We start from the raw sequence: 23,145 nt of genomic DNA on the forward strand, positions 1-23,145 counted from the left end.
CACAACTGGGTGCAGAAGGGCCCTAGGGGCCAGGAAGTGAACTGAGGAACTGGGCTAGAGGCTGGGCAACTGTGAAGAGTGTGGCTCACACCTGGCCCCCATCCCCAAAAAACCACAGGAAGGAAAAAGAGCGAAACCAATCTCCCATCAACCTGCTGCAGCCAAGAAGATGAGCAGAACTGGCTTGGCCAGTTTAAAGCCAAGAGGGGGCTTTTTTTTCTCCTCCCTTCCTCCCTCCCTTCCTCCCTCCCTTCTTTCCCTTCTTTCTTCCTTCCCCCCTTCCCCCTTCCCCCTTCCTTCCTTCCTTCCTTCCTTCCTTCCTCCCTCCCTTCCTCCCTCCCTTCTTTCCCTTCTTTCTTCCTTCCCCCCTTCCCCCCTTCCCCCTTCCTTCCTTCCTTCCTTCCTTCCTTCCTTCCTTCCTTCCTTCCTTCCTTCTTTCCTTTTTAATTTTCACAAGTGAGACAATAATACCTGGAGCTGTAAAAGGACCAGAGTTAGACCCATAGAGGGGTCATCCCAACAACTGAGACAATGACACAAATTTCACTTTGCTATTCCAGAGAACTTGCAAGTTATTGTATATTTGTATTATTATTTTTTATTATTTTTACATTTTTTATTTTATTAGTATTTTTTATTTCTCTTCTTGCTGTTTAGTCTTTTTTGCATGATTTCTTAAACTGCATTGTTTGACTGGTTTCCCTTGTCCTCTCTTTCATAGTGTACTTTTAATTTTCCTTCTTTCACTCCACTTGTGTTCCAAAGCACACTATTCTAGGTCAAGTACTTCTTATTGTTGTTATTCAGATAACATCGATTCTGTCATATGATTTTTGCTCCATTACTATTGTAAATAACTGCAATTCCATACAATTGTAAATACTACACAGCACCCCTCCCAAATCTAAGCCCACTTCACTGTTACTGGAACTTTATTATTGTTGTGGTTAACTCTATTCTCTCACATCCTACACATATTTTGTATCTTTTACTCTCACTTTACCTCATAATCTCACCTCCCACAAACTCACTACTTTCTAAATCCAACTTACAACCCTCCCTGCCCCCCAATTAACGAGAGTCTTATCTTTTTTCCACCCTTTCTAAAAAGTGGCTAGTTGGGTAAAATATCAGTTAACACTATACATATCCAAAGAATCTCCTACCCCTTCTCTACAGATTGGTACTTTAAATACCATAGAATACACTCCCGCTGACTTAATAAATTTTGCCTTCCCCCTCCAACTGATCACACACACACACACACACACACACACACAAAACAGTAGGTGGGAGCTGTGAACACAAAGATACCTGCTGGAAGAGGAAACCCACCAACAAAGGAACTACCAACAGATAACAACTGAAGAAGATGAAGGAGGGAGTGGAAGCCACACTACCCTCCACCATGAACAATCTGGAAATACAACTAAATGGTGGAGAAATTACTCAGAACAAACAACTGAACAAGAGTTAGAGAGAAGACAAAACCTCATACAGACAGAAGAACCAACTTCAACACAAAATGTCCACACGTGTGCAATAGAATACAAGACACAGTGGACGGAGTGACCCTCAGTTAACCAGCTGGAGGGAGGGGCCCACCAAACAAAGACCCAACAATGATCAAAACCCAAAGACATACACAGTGTCAACATAAACGACAACCCAAGCCTAGTGAGCTCAGAAGATCAAGGAAACTACACAACTGAATCTCACAGGTATTCTACCCTAGAAGTTCACACCATAAACCAAAAGAGTAAGAACAGATCAATTTAAGAAGCAGAGGATAACAAAAAGAGTCTCACAAACAATAAGAAGAAAAAGAAGCAATCCACAAATGAAAGGAGGAAGCCTCAGAAAGAATGCTAAATGAAATAGAGGCAAGTCAGCTATCAGATATTGAATTCAAGGCAATGGTTACCAGGAAGCTCAATGAACTCACAGAGAATTACCAAAAACTACAGGGAAACTATAAGAAACTCATTGCGAACTAATCAACATGAAAAAGGAAATAGAAACAGTCAACAAAGACCAAGAGGAAATGAAGGATACAATATCTGAATGGCAAGACACAATAGAAGGAATCAAAAGCAGGCTTGGTGAAGCAGAGGATCAAATCAGCAAGCTGGAGGACATGATAGGAAAAAAAATACAGAAAGAGCAAAAAAAGAAAAAGAGACTCAAAAAATGAAGACATGGTAAAGGAAATGCAAGACAACATGAAATGGGATAACATCCATATAATATGGATACCAGAAAGAGAAGATCATGGGGTAGAAAGCCTGTTTAAAAAGTAATGAAGAAAAACTTCCTTAATTTGATAAGAGAAAAGGTCACAAAAGTCATGGAAACACACATAGTCTCAATCAAGAGAAATCAAAAGAGGCCCACTTCAAGACACATCATAATTAAAATGCCAAAATTCCAAGACAAAGAGAGAATCTTCAGTGTAGCAAGGAATAAACAGGAAGTAACATACAAGGGAGCCCCCCAATAAGACTAGCAGCTGACTTCTCAATGGAAATGTTCCAAGTCAGAACAGGTTGGCAAGCAATACTACAAATAATGAAAGAAAAAAAAAGACCTGCAACCAAGATTACTCTACCCAGCAAGTCTCTCAATTACAATTGAAAGCCAAATAAGGAGTTCCCCAACAAAAGAAGCCTCAAAGAATATACTTCCCCCAAACCAGCTCTACTGATGATAAAGGGCCTGCTTTAAGTACAAGAAGAAAAACAATGAGAGAAAGGGGAACACAGGTTTAAAAAAATGACGATAGCCCTGGCTGGTATAGCTCAGTGGATTGCATGTGGGCCTGTGAACCAAAGGATCACAATTCAATTCCCAGTCAGGGCACATGCGTGGGTTGCAGGCCAGTTCCCAGCAGGGGATGCACGAGAGGCAACCATACATTGATATTTCTCTCCCTCTCTCCTTCCCTTCCCTTCTAAAGATAAATAAATAACAATAAAAAATATTTTAAAAAACTATTACTAAAAAAAACAATGAAAAAGTAGCTATCATTAATAACCTTAAATGTTAATAAATTAAATACTTCAATCAAAAAACATAGAATAGCTGAATGGAGAAGAAATCATGACGAACACATATGCTGCCTACAGAGACTCACCTCAGGACAAAAAGACCTACACAGACTGAGAGTGAAGGGTGGGAAACAAAAATTCCAAGCAAACAGACAGGGAAAAAAAAAAGCCGGGGTAGCAATAGTCATATCAGACAAAATAGACTTCAATAAATGATCCATAAAAACAGACTCAGAGGTCACTTCATAATACTCAAGGGAAAAATCTATCAGAAGACATAAACATTGCAAATATATATGCCCATCATAGGAATACCTAAATACATTTAAAAAATCTTGGAGAACTTCTAGAAAGATGTTGACAACAACACAATTATAGTAAGGGATTTCAACACCCCACTATCAAAAATGGACAGATCTTTCAAACAAAATAGCAACAATGATATTGTGGTATTGAACAATGCCCTAGATCAAATGCATTTAACTAATATATATAGAAACTTTCATCCCAAAGAAGCAAAATACACATTCTTTTCAAATGCACATGGACCATTTTCAAAAATACACTACATGATAGGACACAAAACAAGCCTCAACAAATTCAAGAAAACTGAAATGTTATCAAGCATTTTCTCTGACCACAAGGGACTGGCACTAGAAGCCAGTCTCAAGGGAAAAACTCAAAGACTCTCAAATTCATGCAGATTGATTAACATGCTATTAAACAATGAATGGGCCAAAAATGAGATTAAGGAAGAAATCAAAAGTTTCTGGAAACAAATGAAAATTAACTCACAATAACCCAAAATTTATGGGACACAGAGAAGGCAGTTCTGCGAAGGAAGTTCATAGTGATACAGGCCTTCCTGAAAAACATAGAAACATTTCAAATGAACAACCTATTCACCTGTAAGAACTGGAGGAACAACAACAAAGACAGCCCACAGCAAAGAGAAGGAAGGAAATAACCAAGATCAGAGAAGAATTAAACAACATAGAGACTAAAAGAACAATTATAAGGATCAATAAGGCCAGGAGCTGGTTCTTTGAAAAGGTAAACAAAATCAACAAGCCTTTAAGCAGACTCATGAAGAAAAAAAGAGAGAACCCAAATAAACAGAATCAAAAATAAGAGAGATTACAACTGATACCACAGAAATACAAAGAATTATAAGAAATTTCTATGAAGAACTATATGCCAAGAAATTTGAAAACCTAGGGGAAATGGACAAATTTCTAGAAAAATATAATCTTCCAAAACTCAATGAAGAAGAAGCAGAAAGTTTGAACAGACCAATAACAGCGGATGAAATTGAAGCAGTAATCTAAAAGTTTCACAAAAGCCCTGAACCAGCCGGTTTCACAGGGGAATTTTCAAAGCATTTAATTAGGGCTAACCCCAGTCTTTTAAGATTATTTCAAAAAATTCAAGAAGATGGAAGACTCCCAACCTGTTTTTATGAAGCCAGAATCATCCTAATTCAAAAACCAGATAAGAACATAACACAGAAAGAAAACTTCAGGCCAATATCACTGATGAACATAGATACTAAAATCCTCAATGAAATATTGGCAAACTGCATTCAGTAATATGTTAAAAACATCATACACCATAAATAAGTAGGATTCATCCCAGGTGTTCAAGGATGTTACAATATTCACAAATCAGTAAGTATAATACATCATATAAACAAAAGCAAAAACAAAAATCACATGATTATAGCAATAGATTCAGGAAAAACATTTGAAAAGATACAGTACCCACTTATGATAAAAACACTCAGCAACGTGGGAATAGAGGGAGCATTCCTTAACGTAATAAAGGCCATATACTATACACCTACAGCTAACATCATACTCAATGGACAAAAACTTAGAGCTTTCCCACTAAGATCAGGAACAAGACAAGGATGTTCACTTTCCCCACTCCTATTCAACATAGCATTGGAAGTCCTAGACACAGCAACCAGACAAGAAAAGGAAATAAAGGGCATCCAAATTGGAAAGGAGACAGCAAAACTCATTGTTTTCAGATGATATGATAGTATACATAGTAAATCCTGCAGACTACACCAAAAAACTACTCAACCTAGTAAGTGAGTTTGGCAAAACACTGGGTGGGATACAAAGTCAATATTCAGAAATCAAAGGCATTTTTGTACTGCAACAATGAAATATCAGAAACAGAAATCAGGAAAAATCCCATTCAATACAGGAAGAAGAAAAATAAAGTACCTAGGAATAAACCTAACCAAGGAGGTAAAAGACCTGTACTCAGAAAAACACACAACACTAAAGAAAGAAATTAAGGAAGACAGAAACACATGGAAGTATGTACCATGTTCATTGATTGGAAGAATTAACATAATCAAAATGTCCACACTACCCGAAGCAAGGTATAGATTCAATGCAATCCCTATTAAAATACCAATGACATAATTCACAGATATAGAACAAATATTTTAAAAATTTATATGGAATCATAAGTGACCCTGAATAGCTGCAGCAATTTTGAGAAGGAAGAAGAAAGTAGGAAGGATCACAATACTGGATGTCAAATGTACTACAGTGTATCAAAACAGCCTGGTAGTGGCATGAAAACAGACACATAGATCAATGGAACAGACTAGAGAGCCCAGAAATAAACCCATGGCTCTATGGTCAATTAATATTGACAAAGAGGACAGCAGCATAAAATGGAGTAAAAATAGCCTCTTCAACAAATGGTGTTGGGAGATCTGGGCAGCTACATGCAAGAAAATGAAACATGATCACCAACTTTCACAAGAATAAACTCAAGGTGGATAAAATACTTAAATATAAGTCGTGACACCATAAAAGTCCTTCAGGAGAACATAGGCAGGGAAGTCTCAGGCATTCCACGCACCAACATCTTCACTGATACATACTAAAGCAAAGGACATAAAGGAAAGAATAAACCAAAGGGATTTCATTGAATTAAAAAGCTTCTATGTGGATAAAGAAAAGAGCATTAAAATTAAAAGACAACCAACTATATGGGAAAATGTATCTACCAATGATACCTTAAACAAGGGTTTGATCTCCAAAATACATACGGAACTCACATGACTCCACTCCAGGAAGATAAGCAATCCAATTTTAAAATGGGGAAAAGACTTGAACAGACAATCCTCCAAGGAGGGCATACAGAGGGCCCAGAAAAATATGAAGATGGTCACCATAACTAGCTATCGGAGACATGAAAATTAAAACCACAATGACTTACCACGTCACACCTGTGAGAATGGCCATCATAAACAAATCAACAAACAAGTGTTGGAGAGGATATGGAGAAAAGGGAACCCTAGTGCATTGTTGGTGTGAATGCAGACTGATGCAGCCACTGTGGAAAACAGTATGGAATTTTTTCCATTTTTTAAAAATGGATCTGCCTTTTGATCCAGCAATTCCATTGCTAGGATTATATCCTAAGAACCCTGAAACACCAATGCAAAAGAACCTATGCACCCCAATGTTCATAGCAGCACAATTTACAATAGCCAAGTTCTGGAAGCAACCTAAGTACCCCTCAGTAAATGAGTGGATCAAAAACTGGTATATTTACACAACAGAATACTATGCAGCAGAATGAAAGAAGGAGCTCCTACCCTTTGCAAGAGCATAGATAGAACTGGAGAACATGATGCTAGATGAAATAAGCCAGGTGGTGAGGGACAAATACCATATGATCTCACCTTTAAGTGGAACATAATCAACAAAACAAAGAAGCAAGCAAAATATAGCCATAGACATTGAAATTAAGAACAATCTGACAGTAACCTGAGGGGAGTTGGGAGGTGATAATGGGGAGAATTGTTTTCAGGAACTACTATAAAAGACACATTGAGAAAATCAAAAGAGTTGGTAGCAACAGAGGTAGGTGGGTTTGGCTGGGGTGGTGGTGTGGTTCCAGGAAAGTACAGATAACTGTAATTGTACAACAATGAAATAATAATTTTAAAAAATAAGTATTTATTAAATCCTGTAAAAAAAAAACCTGTGTACATATATATTACAATGGAATATTACTTGGCCATGAAAAGGATGGATCTTACCATTTGCAACAACATGGATGAACATAAAGTGTATGCTAAGTGAAATAACTCAGATAGAGAACTACAAATACTATATGATTTCACTCATGCACAATCTAAAAAATGAAATAAGTGAATAAACCATATAGAAACAAACTTATAGAGAGAACCAACTGATGGTTGCCAAATGGAAGAGTGGTTGAAAGGATGGGTTAAAAATGTAAAGGGATTAAGAATTACAATTTGGCACTTATAAAAGTCACAGGGAAAACTTATAAAAGTACAGCACAGGGAATAGAGTCAATATTGTAATAACACTGCGGTAGGTTGGTAATAAACTTATATTGGGGGCTCGCTTTATCAGTTATAGAAATGTCTAACCACCAAAAACTAATGTAATATTTAATATCAATTATAACTAAAAAATAAAATATAATAAATATTTTTTAAATTATTTAGCTTTTTTCCAACTTGGGCCATGCATAATGGCTGATGCTAAGAAGAGTGATGAGAGGAAGGGCTATTGTGCCATCAATGAGGTAGTGACTGGAGAATACACCATCAACATTCACAAGCACATCCATGGAGTGTGTATTCAAAAAGTGTGACCTTCTGGCGTTCAAAGAGGTCCAGAAATTTGCCATGAAGGAAATGGAAACTCCAGACGCACCTGTTGACTCCAAGGTCAACAAAGCTATCTGGGCCAAAGAAGTAAGTAATGGTCCATACCATATCTGGGTGTGGTTGTCCAGAAAATGTAATGAAGATAAGGATTCACGAAACAAGTTCTATACATTTGTCACCTATGTACCAGTCACCACTTTTAAAAGTTTACAGTTAAAGTGGATGAGAACTAACTGCTAACTGTCAAAGTTATAGAACTACCTAAAAAATAGTTTAAGGGTGGATGCAAATCTGAAAAATGATAGCCAAGAAAATAAATAATTAAAACATGAATTTGAGCCAAGATGGAGGTGTAGGTAGACACATTGCACTTCCTCGCACAACCCAAATAAAGACAACAAAGATTTAGAAACAAACAAACAAAAAAAAAACAACCAGTACTCACAGAAAATTGAACTGTATGGAAGTGCAACACCCAAGGAGTTAAAGTAGACATATTCATCCAGACCAGTAGGAGGAACAAAATGGGGCAGCCAGACAGAGAGGGGTTGTGACAAAAAAAGCGGTGGCTGGCAGACCCTGGGCACACAAGGCAGCAGTAGGCAGACCCAGTGAGGTGGTGGATTGTGGAAGGGCATCAGTGTGCAAGGTGGCTGACAAACCAGTTGGTCCCACATTCGCACTCAGGTAAACCAGGTGAACCTGGGGAGCAAGACATACCTCACAATCCAGGGTTCCAGCATGGAGATATAAAGCCTCAAAACACCCATGGGGGTTGGCATGCTAGGAGAAACTCCAAGCCTCACAGAAGACTTTGTTGGAAAGACCCACAGGGTCCTAGAACATGCACAAATCCACCCACAAGGGATTCAGCACCAGAAGGGCCCAGTTTGCTTGGGAGAAGTGGCTGAAATCGAGCAGAGAGCAGAGCAAGTGGCACTTGGACCCCTGCCCCACTTACACTGTCACAATGCAGCAACTGGGTTGACCTGCCTGGGTCAGCACCTGAGACTCTGCCCCTCACTATGTAAGAGTCACGTGAAGATAAAAAAAATATGGTACAAACAAAAGATCAGACCAAAGCTCCAGAAAAAAATACTAAGTGACAAAGAGATAGCCAGCCTATCAGATGCACAGTTCAAAAGCACTAGTGATCAGCATGCTCACAGAATTGGTTGAATTTGGTCACAAATTCGATGAAAAAAAAATGAAGACTACACTAAGTGAAATAAAGGAAAATGTACAAGGATCCAATAGTGATGAAAAGGAAACTGGGATTCAAATCAATGGAGTGGACCAGAAGGAAGAAAGAAACAACCAAACAGAAAAGAATGAAGAAACAAGAATTTTAAAAAATGAGGAGAGGTTCAGGAACCTCCAGGACATCTTTAAACATGTTTACCTCTGAACCATAAAGGTGCCAGGAGGAGGAGATAAAGAGCAAGAAATGGAAAACGTATTTGAAAAAATACTAAAGGAGAACTTCCCCAATCTGGCAAAGGAAATAGACTTCCAGGAAGTCCAGGAAGCTCAAAGAGTCCCAAAGAAAGTGGACTCAAGGAGGAACACACCAAGGTACATCATCATTAAGATACCCAAGATTAAAATGAAGGAGAAAATCCTAGAAACAGCAAGAGATAAAGAGACAGTAATCTACAAAGAAGTTCCCATAAGACTGTCAGCTGATTTCTCAAAAGAGACCTTATAGGTGAGAAGGGGCTGGAAAGAAGTATTCCAAGTCATGAAATCCAAAGACCTACATACTAGATTGGTCTATCCAACAAAGCTTTCATTTAGAATGGAAGGGCAAATAATGTGCTTCTCAGATAAGGTCAAGTGAAAGGAGTTCACTATCACCCAGTTCTTATTATCTGAAATGTTAAAGAGACTTATCTAAGAAAAAGAAGATAAAAAACAATGCATAGTAAAATGACAGCAAACTCACAATTATTAACAACCACACCTAAAACAAAAACAAAAACAAACTAAACAAACAACTAGAACAGGAACAGAATCACAGAAATGGAGATCACATGAGGGTTAGCAACAGGGGAGTGATGGGTGGAGAGAGGGGGGAAAGGTACAGAGAATAAGTAGCATAGATGGTAGGTAGAAAATAGACAGGGGGAGGGCAAGAATAGTATGGGAAATGTAGAAGCTTAAGAACCTATAAGTATGACACATGGACATGAACTAAAATGGGGGAATGTGGGTGGGAGAGGGTGTGCAGGGTGGAGGGGAGTAAAGGGGGGGAATGGGACAACTGTAATAACATAACCAATAAAAATATTTTAAAAAACATAAATTCACTCTATAGAAAATTAAGTTTATAAAGCAGTCTGACAAAAAATTATAAGTTGCTCAAAAAATGTTTAAAATAGCATTTGTTAAAAATGAAAATTTTAGGCCCTGGCCGGTGTAGCTCAGTGGTTGAGTGCGGGCCTGCGAACCACATGATCGCCATTCGATTCCCAGTCAGGGCACATGCCTGGGTTGCAGGCCAGTTCCCAGCAGGGGACTCACGAGAGGCAGCCATACATTGATATTTCTATCCCTCTCTCCTTCCCTTCCCCTCTAAAGATAAATAAATAAATAAAATCTTTAAAAAATGAAAATTTTAAATAAGCAGAAATGAAGAATATGTACTAAAGTGAAATATCACATGGATATAAACAATTTAGAAACCTTGGAAAAGTACAGTCACTGAAATTTTTTAAACTCACTACAGCCACTTTGGAAGGTAGTTTGTAAGTTTTTTACAAAATTAAATATAATTTTGCCATATGATTCAGAAGTCATGCTCCTTGGTATATACCAAAAGGAGCTGAAAATTTACATTCACACAAAACCTGCACATGAATGTTTATTGCAACTTAATTCATATTTGGTAAAACTTAGAAGCAACTAAGATATCCTTCAGGGGCGAATGGGTATGTAAATGTTGGCATATTGAGACAATGGATTATTATTCAGTACTAAAAAGAAATGAGCTATCAAGCCATGAAAATACGTGAGGAACTGTAAATGCATATTACTAAGTGAAAGAAGTCTATTTGAAAATACTATATACTGCCCTGGCTGGCGTAGCTCAGTGGATTGAGCGCGGGCCTGCGAACCAGACGATTGCGGTTCGATTCCCAGTCAGGGCACATGCCTGGGTTGCAAACCAGTTCCTTGCAGGCCAACTACCAGCAGGGGATGCACAAAAGGCAACCATACATTGATGTTTCTCTCCCTCTCTCCTTCCACTCTAAAAATAAATAAATAAATAAAATCTTAAAAACAAAACAAAACAAAAAACAAAAAAACATGTTTAAAGAAAAAAGAAAATACTATATACTGTGTAACTCCAAAAATGAAATTTCACTACATGAAATCTGGAAAAGGTAAAACTACAGAGACAGCAAAAAAAAAAAATCAGTGATAGCTAGGGGTTATGGCAGAGGATGGTGGAGAGGGAAAAACAGGCAGAGCATGAAGAATTTTTAGAGAACTAAAAATATTCTGTATGCTACCATAATGATGGATCATGTCATTATACATTTGTCCAAACCCACAGAATGTGCTATACCAAAAGTGAACTGTGATGTAAACTATGGACTTTGGGTGATTATGTGCATCATATTGATTGCATTTATCAATTAGGAGAAATGTAGGTTTATCAATTGGAACAAATGTACTACTCTGGTGGGGGATGCTGATAAAGAGGCTATGCATGTGTGGGGGAAGGGGGAGTATGGGAAATCTCTATACTTTCTCTACAGTTTTGCTGTGAACTTAAACTGCTCTTTAAAAAAATACTTAATTTAAAACAAACTTCACTGGACAGAATAAATTTTAGATAGAAACTAGTTGAGAACATTAACACATTGGAAGATAATACTGACGAATTCACCTATTACATAGGACACAGATATAAATAATATATAATTAAAAGATATAGTTGAAAAAGCAGTTATAAGAACTGAAGGCTACTTTGAGATGTTCTAACAATTATCTAATAGTAGTTACAGAGCAGAGAATGAAGAAAATAGCAGAGAGTACATATTTAAAGATACATATAATACCTGAGATATTTCCAGAATTAAAGAAGAGGTTCTCAGAGGGCACTTAGAGTACCAGTCAACATAAACAGAGACAAATCTATACCTAAATAAATTGTAACAAAACTGTAGAACATCAAGGGCAAAAAGCTTGCAGAGAGAAAACAAAAATTGCTAATAGAACAATTAGACTGATGGTAGACTGTCCATCAGCAACAATGAGAGCCAAAGACAATGGAGTAATATCATCTAAAAGGCTAAGAATAATTAACTCAATTTAGAATTTTATGCTAAATTATAATTTATAAATGGTAATAAGAGTATCATACATATAAAGACTAATGATTTAGTATCTATAGACTTTCACTAAAGTATTAAAGGTCTGTTTTAAGGGTACAAGGATTTGTTTCACTCAGGTGTGGTTGAGACACAAAAACATGGAAATAAATGTCAAGAAAGTTTTTATACTCTAGATCCCTAGAAATGGGAGGCATGGAATGCCAAATGAGGGGCCAGATAGGGAAGTACCAAAGTCAGTCAGAAGACATAGAAAGTGGTGAAAACATGTGCAAGAGACTTTATCATGGTTTCTTCAGGAAGGAATGGGTAAGACAGATGAGCAGGCTTGGGACTACCTAGTTTGAATAATACTGGTGGGCTCTGAGGCAGAGGAGTTGTCCTTAGTTTTCTGGTACTTGGCCCTTGGGTGATTGGGAAAGATGGATAGTGGTCTAGAGCAGAATTCTCCAATGAAGGATACAGTGTAGGTATGGGTTCTAAAATGGTTGGTTTGCATATTCAAGTCGTGTTCTAGGGAGAGTCACTTAGTCCCTCTAGAAACTGGCTAGCTCTGGGGGAGGCAGTCCTTCCAGGGTAAGCAAGAATCCAGATGTCAAAACATGAGAAAACACAGAAAGTAAGACTTCCAGCCAAGATGGAGTCCTAGGTAGACACACCATGCCTCCTTGCACGGTGAAGAAAGGACAACAAATTTAGAAACAAAAACAACCAGAACTGACAGAAAATCAAACTGTATGGAGGTCTGACAACCAAGGAGTTAAAGAAGAAACATTCATCCAGACCAGTAGGAGGGATGAAATGGGCAGCCAGGTGAAAAGGACTTGCACCAAGGCAGTAGCTGGAGGACCTGGGAAGGCAAGTTGGCAGCTTGCAGAGTGGGCAGTCCCACATTCACATGCAGATAAGCCAGCAGGAACAACTTGGGTGCAGCCCAGGGTTACAGTACAGGAAAATAGAGACTCAAAGCCTCTGACTGAAAAATCCTATGGGGGTTAAGATGGCAGCAAGAGAAACTCCAAGTATCACAGGAGAGTTTGGTGAGGAACCCACAGAGTCCTCCTAGAATGTACACAAACCCACCCACCCAGGAATCAGCACCAGAAGGGCCCAATTTGATTGTGGATAGGTGGGGTATCGACTGAAAGATGGCAGAGAGTGGAGCATAGCACTGTTTCCTCTTGGACCCCTCCCCCACACACAGCATAACAATACAGCAATGTGGTTTGCCCTGCCCTGGTGAACACCTAAGGCTTCACCCCTAACTACATGACTGGCTCACCAGGACAAAAAAAAAAAAAATGACCCAAATGAAGGAACAGATCAAAGCTCCAAAAAAAAATGCAACTAAGCAATGAAGAAATAGCCAACCTATCAGATGCACAGTTCAAAACCCTGGTAATCAAGATGCTCACAGAAATGGCTGAGTATAGTCACAAAATAGAGGAAAAGTGAAGGCTATGCAAAGTGAAATAAAGGAAAATATACAGTGAACCAACATTGTTGGGAAGGAAACCAGGACTCAAATCAACAGTTTGGAGCAGAAGGAAGAAAGAAACATTCAACCAGAACAGAATGAAGAAACCAGAATTCAAAAAAAAAATGAGGAGAGGCTTAAGAACCTCCAGGACATCTTTAAATACTCCAATATTCAAATTATAGGGGTGCCAGAGGAGAAGAGTAAGAGTAAGAAATTGAAACTTATTTTAAAACATAATAAAGGAGAACTTCCCCAATCTGGCAAAGGAAATACACTTCCAGGGAGTCCCAAAGAAGTTGGACCCAAGAAGGAACACACCAAGGTACATCATAATTACATTACCTAAGATTAAAAATAAGAAGAGAATCTGAAAAGCAGCAAGGAAAAGGACACAGTTACCTACAAAGGAGTACCCATAAGACTGTCAGCTGACTTCTCAAAAGAAACCTTGCAGGCAAGAGGGGCTGGAAAGAAGTATTCCAAGTCATGAAAGGCAAGAACCTACATCCGTGATTACTCTATCCAGCAAAGCTATCATGTATAATAGAAGGGCAGATAAAGTACTTTCCAGACAAGGTCAAGTTAAAGGAGTTGATCATCACAAAGCCCTTATTATATGAAGTGTTAAAGGGACTTATCTAAGAAAGAGAAGATAAAAAATATGAACAGTAAAATAACATCAAATTCACAGCTATTAACAACCAAATCTAAACAAAAACAAACTAAGCAAACAACTAGAACAGGAACAGCACAGAAATGGAGATCATATGGAGGGTTATCAGTGGAAGGAAGAGAAGGGGAGAGAGGGGGAAAAGGTACAGAGAGTAAGTAGCATAAATGGTAGGTAGAAAATAGACAGGGGGAAGTTAAGAATAGTATAAGAAATATAGAAGCAAAAGAACTTATATGTATGACCCATGGACATGAACTCAAGAGGGGAATGTGGGTGGAAGGAGGTGTGCAGGGCAGAGGAAAATAAAGAGGGGGAAATGGGACAACTGTAGTAGCATAATCAATAAAATATATTTTTTAAAAATTAAAAATATATAGAAAGTAAAAACTATGATTAATGCAAGGTTGTACTTGGCCCAGAGTAAAATGAACCCGGAGAAAGGTTGTAGGGTAGAAAATACAGCACTGAATAAAAGGATGGATCCAACATCAAATTTAACTCATAAAAATGATAATATAGTTTGTAAAAATAATGGAATTTCTGTGTTTAATAATACTATTTTAATTTTATTTTTTTAAAGATTTTATTTACTTATCTTTTTAGAGGGGAAAGGAAGGAGAGAAGGAGAGAAATATCAATGTATGGTTGCTTCTCATGAGTCCCCTGCTGCGAACTGGCCTGTAACCCAGGCATGTGCTCTGACTGGGAATCGAACTGCCATAGTCTGGTTCGCAGGCTTGTGCTCAATCCACTGAGCTACACCAGCCAGGGCTAATAATATTATTTTTAGATAAAAAGACCAAAACGGTAGTTATTCAATGGACAATAAATTTTTTTAAAGTTCCTTTGTTGATGAGGTAAGAAATACTAAATAACTCAAGTTTCTTTTGTTTATATAAAAGCATATCCTGAAGAATGCATAGTAAAATGAATAAAAATATCTATGACTTCCAAATAAGAGAAAGATAAATTAGATTTAAAAAATTTTTAATATTTGTTCAACAAAAGATAGGATAAAAAGACAGAAAGGTAAGCTACAATTTGGAAAAGGATATTTATAATAGTCAAGATTGGATTCCATAATTTATAAGCTCCTAAAACTTAACAGCAAAACAACAGCGTTTCATTTGCACTGGTTAAGTTTTATTGTTTTAAAAATATATAAAACATTATTGTAAGACATTAGGATTTAATCAAGGTAAGTGGCTGATGGACACACTGATGTCTGTACTCATATTCTTTATTTTTCTGTGTATTTTAAATATTTCATAATTTTTAAGAATGACAAACAACCATAAACATTATAGCAGGATCAAATACATATCCATTTGATCTCCAAGTCTTTACTTTAACCACCATAGAAGAAAGCAAGAAAGCTGAGACCAGAAGGTGGGGTTAGTGAAAGAAGGGAGCTACATTACAGGACTCTGCCAAGCAGCAGAGATCTTTGCCTCCCTGAGAGTCCTTTTCTTCTGCTGTCCTGAAGAACTGAAGATTCTACATGGGTGGCAGATGTAGTTCTCCAGCTGGCCTTGCTCTGAAGAATCCAGTCTCTTTTAGTGTGGTTTCCCACTGAGCCTTCCCATTGGGTGTTTAGTAACAGGGAACCTTTGGCTGCTCCATATGGTTCACAGAGGGTGCAGCGACACTGCTATCATTTTTGCTGTAGGCTCCCCATTTCCATTGACTCTTAAGGACTACTCACTCCCAGCATTTCAGGACCTTTGGGATAGGGATTTCAATATAAGACAATCCAGTTTAGCAGTTAACTGGAGAAAGACAGGTAAACTTGAGTACCCTTCAGACCATGGGATGTTTCATCTGCCACACCCCACACATTTTCCAGAGAAGCTTTAAAGACACAAACTTTATATAAGTTGTTCCTTAAATAATAACTTCAGAGTCCCAGGTAAGGCAGAAACTCCAATTTAAAGCCAAAAAGCATGTCAATACAATCAGTTTTCAAACAATAGTTGCCCAACTTTCATTGATTACAAAGAATTTACCTCTTGGAGAGATCTCAAGGGTATTCTGCTGAATGAAAACAGCCAATCTTGAAAGGTGCCATACTGTGTGATTCCATTTATATAACTTTCTTTAAATGACAGAATTACAGAAATGTAAAAGAGGTTAACAGTTGCCAGGGATTGCTAGGAGACTAATGGTGGTGGAGGGAGTGGAAGTTGTACTATGAATTAATAGCATGAAAGATCTTTGTGATGGTAGAATACCTCTGTATCTTGAATGCAGTGGTAGTTACAGAAGTCTACACCTGTGATAAAATAGCATAAAACTATACACACACATTATACCAAGGTCAATTTCCTGGATTTAATATTGTAATAAAGTTATGTACAATGTAATCAATGCAGAAACTGGGTGAAATGTACACAAGATCTCTACTATCTCTGCAAATCTGCAAGTAATTTTAAAAGAAACTTACTTGTATATAAATGGTTAAATCTTAAAGATTTAAATGTTAAAGTCAGCAATCTATGAACCATAGGCCAAATTAGGCTTACCAACTATTTCTGTAGAAGAATCTATGTGCACAGGTAGGCATATCTCTAGGATAGGAAGTAAGAAATGGAGACATTTAACTTTTTAATAGATACTGCAAATTGTTCTGGGGAACAGCTCCTGGTAATGTGAAAAATTTATATCAGATTAACTGTTCTGCAGATATTTACAAATGCTGGACAAAATGTAAAAATAATACCGGAGATCAACTAAAAGCAGGCAGAAATTGATGGGTATGACTCTTATAAGAACAGAAATATATAAGTGAGAGATACATTCAAACAGCTTTTCCTCTGAGGGCACTCCCTTAGAGGACAATGGAGAATAGAGCCCAAGTAGACAGTATTTTATAGAGCTGAGGAGTCAGAAGGGTAAAAAGCAGAGATTTTAACAACTGCCAGGTATTGGGGAATTGGGAGTTTAAATTCTACAACTTAGAGAAATGTGGTAAAACCACCCTGGCTTGTATAGCTCAACAGGGTGAGCATCTGTCTGCAAACTGGAAGGCCACAGGTTTGCCTCCTAGTCAGGACACATGCCTGGATTGCGAGCCAGGTCCCCAGTAGGGGTGCATGAGAGGCAACACATTAAGTTATCTCTCCCTCTCTTTCTCCGTTTTTCTCCAACATTTGTTATTTTCTTTTTTTTTTATTTTTTTATAGTAGTCATTCTAATAAGTGTTAGATAGGATGTTACTTCCAATAAAATTTTATGCTACAATATTCAACAACTTGGCATAATGGACACATTCTTCAAAAGACTCTATTACTTTCCTGGGGCTGCTGTAACAAAGTACTGAATACTACAAACAAGGTAGCTTAATCAATAGAAATTTCTTTTTCTCACAATTCTGAAAGCCAGAATTCGAGATGAAGGCATCAACAGGGTTGGTTTCACAAGGCCTCTCTTCTTAGCCTGTAGACAAACATATTCTCCTTGCATCTTTATATGGTCATTCCTTCGTGCATGTCCATATCCTAATCTCCCTTTTAATGTGGACATTAGTCATACAGGACCCATCCTAATGTCCTCATTTTGACTTAGTTACCTGTTTAAAAGCCCTACCTCTGAACTCAGTCACATTATGTACAACTGAGGGTTAACCCTGAATGAGTAGCTCAGTTGGTTGGTGCACTGTGCCATACACCACAGAGTTGTGGGTTTGATCCCCATTCAGGGAACATTTATATTTAAGCCAGGGAGTGTACATGAGGCAACCAATCAATGTTTCTTTCTCACATTGATGTCTCTCTCTCTCTCTCTCTTTCTCCCTCTCCCTCTCTCTAAAATTAATAAACATACCCTCAGGTGAGGACTAAAAATAAAAGTTTGCTCTGCCTTTCCCACTTTCTAAAAAAAAGAACTGAGACTGAGACAAAAGGACTTCAACATTAGAATGTAGGGGGACAGTATTCAGTCCATAACAAATACAAACTACCAAAGCTCACCCAAGAGAAAGTAATATGACTAGCCCTAAATTTATTACAGAAATTGAATTTACAGTTTAAAATCTTTTGATTAAGAAAACTCCAAACCCAGGCATCTTCACTGGTTAACTCTATCAAACATTTTTTAAAGATTTTGTTTATTTTATTTTATTTTTAGAGAGAAGGGAAGGGAAGGGAAAGAGAAAGAGAGGGAGAGAAACATCAATGTGTGGTTGCCCCTCACGTGCCCCCTACTGGGGATCTGGCCTGAAACCCAGGTATGTGCCCTGACTGGGAATCGAACTGGTGACCCTTTGGTTCCCAGCCCACGCTCAATCCACTGAGCCACACCAGCCAGGGCTAAGTCTATCAAACATTTAAAGAATTAATATTCTTTGAGACAGCATGGATGGAACTGGAGAGCATTACGCTAAGTGAAATAAGCCAAGCAGTGAAAGAGAAACACCATATAATCTCACGTATAAGTGGAAGCTAACCAACAAAACAAACAAGCACGCAAAATATCACCAGACATGGGAATAAAGAGCAAACTGACAATAACCAGAGGTGGGGGAAGAGATAATAGGAGAAGGGCCATCAAAAAATATGTATAAAGGACACACAGACAAAGCCAAAGGTGGTAGGTTCGAGGGTGGGAGGTGGGGATGGGTGGGGTGGAGGGCATGGTGGGGTGGAAATGGAGACAACTGTACTTGAACAACAATAAACAAATAAATAAATGAAATAAAAATGATACTACATATTTTTCCATGTATAATGTGCATATTTTTGCCAAAAATTTTTAGAGTAAAATAAGGATGTGCATTATACGTGGCTAGTACTTGAAATACTATGTATCTGTTCTTGTATTTTATAATTATTTGTTACATAAAATTTATTGTTATTTAATATGTTCAAAAATAAATGCTAAAAATCCTTTATAATACAAAAAACAAGTATCTAAATAAAAAAGTAAAAGTTGAATTAAAACAGAAAAAAAGAAGAATTAATACCACATCTACTCAAACTCTCCAGAAAATAAAAGATGAAGAAATACTTCTCAACTGATATCAAAACCTGACAAAGACATTATAAGAAAAAAAACTACAGAACAATATCCCTCACACACAAATACAAAAATCTGAACCAAAATTTTAACAAATCAAGTCCATCAATATATAAATTGATAACACATCATGACCAAGTGGGTTTATCCCAGGAATGCAAAGTTGGCTTAGTATTCAAAAGTCAAGCAATATAATCTACCATATTAATAAACTAACAAAGAAAACTACATGATCATATTAACAGATGGAGCAAATATTGTGAAAATCCTATCAAAACACTCTTAAAAACTCTCAGAAAATAGGAATAAAAAAATATTTGCTCAACTTGATAAATAACACCCAAGAAAAAACTTTGGTTAACACCATGTTTAATGATGAAAGACTAAATTCCTTCTCCCTAAGAACAAAAACAAGACAACTTGCTTCAACTTCTATTCAACATATTATAGGAGGTTCTAGCCAGTATGATAATGCAAGAATAAATAAAATGTATAAATAGCATAAAAGAAGGTATAAAAACTATTTGGAGATATGAGTATTTTGTAAAAAATTCAAGGGGATCTACTCTTTAACAGTCATTAGAACTAGTAAACCTGGTCATAGGATGTAAAAATAAATCACATTCTGCCCTGGTCAAGTGGCTCAGTTAGTTGAACCATCAACCCACACACCAAAAGGCTGCGGATTTGATCCCCAGTCAGAACCCATTACTAGGTTGTGGTTTTGATTCCCAGTAAAGGAAAATATGGGGAGCAACTAATTGATGTATCTGTCTTACATCGAGTTGGCCTCTCTCTCTAAAATGTTAAAAAATATATATACTCGGGTGAGGATTAAATATAAATAAGTAAATAACATTCCAATATATCTAATAAAATAGAAATTAAAAATTTTAAAATAAATCAGACAAGAAAAATAAATAAAAGGCATCCAAATCAGAAAGGAGGAAGTAACACTGTCCTTGTTTGCAGATGATATGATAGCGTACATAGAAAATCCTATAGACTCCACCAAAAAACTAGTCAACCTAAAAATGAATTTGGCAAAATAGCAAGACACAAAGTAAATATTCAGAAATCAAAGGCATTTTTGTATACCAACAATGAAATATCAGAATCAGAAATCAGGACAGAAATCCCATTTGATATAGCAACAAGAAAAATAAAGTACCTAGAAATAAACCCAACCAAGTAGGTAAAAGAACTGTACTCAGAAAACTACACAATACTGAAGAAAGAAATTAAGGAAGACACAAACAAATGGAAGCATGTACCATGCTCATGGATTGGAAGAATTAACATCATCAAAATGTCCATACTACCCAACGCAATTTCTAGATACAATGCAATCCTTATTAAAGTACCAATGATATAATTCACAAATATAGAAAAAATATTTCAAAAATTTATATGGAACCATAAATGACCCCAAATAGCTGCAGCAATTTTGAGAAAGAACAACAAAGTAGGAGGGATCACAATACCTGATATCAAACTGTATTACAAGGCCACTGTAATCAAAACAGCCTGGTACTGACATAAAAAGGGATACAGAGACCAATGGAACAGAATAGAAAGCTCAAAAATAAACCCAAGTCTCTTTAGTCAATTAATATTTGACAAGGGGGGAAGAAGCATAAAATGGAGTAAAAATAGCCTCTTCAACAAATGGTGTTGGAAGATCTGGACAGCTACATGCAAAAAAATGAAATTTGACCACCAACTTACACCATGCACAAAAATAAACTCGAGGTGGATAAAAGACTTAAATATAAGTCATGACACCATAAAAGTCCTAGAGGAAAACACTGGGAGGAAAATCTCATACATTCCACACAGCAACATCTTCACTGATATGTCCCCTAAAGCCAGCGGCATAAAGGAATGAATAAACAAATGGACTTCATTAAATTAAAAAGCTTCTGTGTGGCTAAAGAAAACAGCATTAAAATGAAAAGACAACCAACTATATGGGAAAACATATCTGCCAATGATACCTCAAACAAGGGTTTGATCTCCAAAATACATACAGAACTCACATGATTCCACTCCAGGAAGACAACAATCCAATTAAAAAATGGGCAAAAGACTTGAACAGAAACTTCTCCAAGGAGGACATACAGAAGGCCCAGAAGAATATGAAAAGATGCTCACCATCACTAGCTGTCAGAGACATGCAAATTAAAACCACAATGAGAGACCACCTCACACCCGTGAGAATGGCCATCATAAACAAATCAACAAACAAGTGTTGGAGAGGATGTGGAGAAAAGGGAACCCTAGCTCACTGTTGGTGGGATTACAGACTGGTACAAGCACTATGGAAAACAATATGGAATTTTCCCAGAAAACTAAAAATGGATCTGTCTTTTGATCTAGCAATTCCACTGCTAGAATTAAATCCTAAGAACCCTGAAACACCAATTCAAAAGAACCTATGCACTCCAATGTTCATAGCAGCACAATTTACAATAGCCAAGTTCTGGAAGCAACCTAAGTACCCCTCAGTAAATGAGTGGATCAAAAAACTATGGTACATTTACACAATAGAATTCTATACAGATGAGAGAAAGAAGGAGCCCCTACCCTTTGCAACAGTATGGATGGAACTGGAGGGCATTATGCTAAGTGAAATAAGCCAGATGGTGAGGGACAATTACCACATGATCTCACCTTTAAGTGGAATATAATCAACAAACAAGCAAGGAGAATATAACTAGAGACATTAAAATTAAGAACAATCTAACAATAGCCAAAGGGGAGTGAGGAAGGGTCAGTGGGGAGAAGGGTTTTCAGGAACTACTATAAAGGACACATGACAAAACCAAGGGGGAGGGTGAAGCAAGGGAGGGAGGTGGGTTTGGCCGGGCTTGGGGGTAGTGGGGAGAAAATGCAGACAACTGTAACTGAACAACAATAAAGTAATTTTAAAAAATAAATAAAATAGATTCCCTGACCTGCAGGGAAGGTAGAAGGGCTAAAGATTCAGCTAATCAATCACACCTATGTAATAAAGGCCTCCATAAGAATCTAAAAGGATGGATTTCAGATGATGGATTATGGAAATCAGAATGCATCCAAGTGCCATCCAATAGGGCCCCAAACTCCTTGGGGAAGATGCTCCTTTGCAGAGGACTTCACCCTATGCACTTCTTCATCTGGCTATTGATTCATATCCTCTAATATCCCATAAAACAAACCAGGAACCTATAATAACCTACACCACTCAATGGGGAAAGAAGAGTCTTTTCAATAAATCTCAAAAGAGACTGAGGAGTAGTCAGTGAGAACAGAGGACAGGGAGACAGTGTTATTAAGAAAACCAAGGTGAAGACTGGGGAAGATGGCGGTGGAGTAGGACAAAGAGGATTCTGCTTTCCCCCACGCATGGGAGAAAAACCTGGCAGGTCTTCAAAGGAACCCAGCAAAAGCCAACAGTGCCCCAGCATATTGGAAAATAGGAGACCAGAAATTGAGGTGGACACTGAAAGACCAGATGGTGAGGATATGGCTGCAGGTCAATAAGGTCCGAGGGACCAGCGCAGAGGCTGCAGGCCACGGCTGCCACCTCCACCAGGCCGGGTGCCAGGGGCCTGGGCCAGGTCTGTTGTGGACTCTGGAAGCCCAGGGCTGGCAGCAAGGTCCTTGTGAGAGAGCTGGGTCATCAGCTCCCTCCCTACCTGCCCAGGAACAGTTTGAAAAATACCAGGAGAGACCTGTTTCCTTGAAGTGTCAGAGAGAGGAATAGGCACAAGGAAGCAAACAAGGGGGCCTTGATCACCCCTGGAGTCTGTGGTCGCCAGCTTTGGAGAATTGAGAGTCGCCCTTGTGTTCCCCTGTAGCACTGGGAAAGGTTTTCGCCCAAGCCTGAGGGAACAGGGAAGCCTGGTCAGGCACAGGCCCGCACCCCATCC

The 23,145-nt window shown here is 37.9% G+C and overlaps 1 pseudogene; it reads left to right on the plus strand.

The window, feature by feature from the left end:
* The first annotated feature begins 306 nt into the window (after positions 1-306).
* On the plus strand, positions 307-23,102 carry LOC118994109 (60S ribosomal protein L31-like; annotated as a pseudogene).
* Positions 23,103-23,145: the final 43 nt, after the last annotated feature.

The sequence above is a fragment of the Sturnira hondurensis genome, unplaced genomic scaffold (genome assembly GCF_014824575.4).
Source record: "Sturnira hondurensis isolate 20B ecotype Veracruz unplaced genomic scaffold, ASM1482457v3 Scaffold0009125, whole genome shotgun sequence".
NCBI lineage: Eukaryota > Metazoa > Chordata > Mammalia > Chiroptera > Phyllostomidae > Sturnira > Sturnira hondurensis.